The sequence below is a fragment of the Amblyraja radiata genome, chromosome 18 (genome assembly GCF_010909765.2).
Source record: "Amblyraja radiata isolate CabotCenter1 chromosome 18, sAmbRad1.1.pri, whole genome shotgun sequence".
Taxonomy (NCBI): Eukaryota; Metazoa; Chordata; class Chondrichthyes; order Rajiformes; family Rajidae; genus Amblyraja; species Amblyraja radiata.
Window position 1 is genome coordinate 8,476,222 of NC_045973.1, and position 1,848 is coordinate 8,478,069.

At 42.0% G+C, this 1,848-nt stretch overlaps 1 non-coding gene across 1 annotated transcript; it reads right to left on the reverse strand.

The window, feature by feature from the left end:
- Positions 1 to 1,452: 1,452 nt before the first annotated feature.
- Positions 1,453 to 1,644, reverse strand: LOC116983594. Its single transcript, XR_004414750.1, has one exon. It is a non-coding gene; the product is annotated as a U2 spliceosomal RNA (small nuclear RNA).
- Between the last annotated feature and the right edge of the window lie 204 nt (positions 1,645 to 1,848).

Sequence of the window (1,848 nt, forward strand, 5' to 3'; positions counted from 1 at the left end):
TCATGACACATAAAACGTGGTTCAGGTGGGTATGCCCGGAATTTCATGACTGGACCTGATGTTCCTGGTCTGTTCTGTTTGGCCAACCCTTGATTGGGCATGTGACACTATCTGGTGTTATAACCATGTTGTCCCATCGCAGTAGATGGGAGAGCTGGCTCTTTGTGTTGATGTAAGGCCACCAGCATGTCCATCTTCAGGGTAGGCTGTTCCAGGGTGAGTGACCTGGCTGGTGATCATCCCCTAAGGTATGTCAGGATTTCACTGACATCCCAATTTGGGTGTACCTATTTCTGGGGAATGGATTGATATACCTCTCCTGTATCTGATCACCAGTGAGCGGTACCCAAGTTGAGTAGGCTAACAGAACATGTCCTTCATTGTGGTGAAGACCTGCCAGGAGCTCCAGTACAGTTTTTTGTTATAGTTGAATGTGTAATTCCTGTTTTGGAAACAGTGTACCATTTCTTGATGCTCCTCAGGTATGTTCCCTAGGATATGCGACGGAATGCTGTCATCAGGTTGATAGTGCTCCTGATCCAAGCACAGCAATGGTCTTCCCAATTCTGCAATTCTTTTAATGACCATGTCGAGGATCACTGGGAACCATGCTTGTGGACTTGGTCCACTGTAATTTGCGTAGTACCCGACTGATGAAGCCGTAGTACCTATTGAAGAGGTAGAAGGAAAGGAAAACATAGAGATTAGGTTCCCCCCACCCCTCAATACGCGGGAATGTCTCCATTGCCGCTGCCTTGAGATTGGTTTCATGTGACGTAAGTTAGTACGTGGTGATTTAATTGGATATGAGGAATCGATATCTGGTGTCCATATTGCTTAGTGATTTCAGCAAATATTTTTGGTTTAAATGTATGTTTACAGTATTTAGCTCACCTGATAAGTGAATTACTGATGGTCAAACATGTTTGACGACATACGGTTTCCAATTGTTAATAAATTGTCCCCTAATATCGATGTTCTCCGCCCAAGTGGTTTGGTATATGCCACCACTGATGTTGTTATCTTATAAACGAACATGCAAATTTGGTGGATTACTGAGCAAATGCTTCACTAGAATTAAGTAAGTTAATATATAACATGTTTAAGTCAATTCATATTGGCATTAAGTATTACAAGCTCAGTAACACATCAGGACACATAAGATGTTACTCAAAACAGGTGGAAGTGTACAACCATAATCCTTCCTGCCGATAAATTCCATGATAACACTACAGATTAATCCATTTGCCCCCATATTACAGGTATGGAGATAGTTTTGAACACTAGTATCTCAGCTCATAGGAAAGGTACAAAGTTCAGTAGCTGGTAATGCTGCTATATCCCAATTACTTTGCCACGTAGTTGATTGGTGGTTAATGCACCATGACTGATAGTCTTAATGAATACCAGATAACAACGTTGTGGATGGTCAACGTAAATATCTGGATATATATTTTGTGCACCGTTCCCAGAGGCACTGCAATACTGGGTCGATGCGTGGAGTGGACGGAGCAAGCCCCTATTCCATCTCCCTGTTCCAAAATTCAATTTAATATATGGTCCCTAGATAAGGGACGTATCAGATTATTAAACTGATAAGAACAGATACTACACTTGATCTTAGCCAAAAGGCCGAGAAGCGATGCAGCTAAAGCTGTATCCAAGGATAGTTTGTCGTTAATATATAGACATGCCATGACGGAATGTTTCTAAGTGTCAGGGCTAGTTGATTCTGGATAACTTTGACTTAAATGCCGCAACGCTCATCATGGTTACTCCATCCAGGTAATTGCGGTATATCCGAAACTTATATGAGAAGGTACTGAATAGTGTGCATCTTCAAGGTCG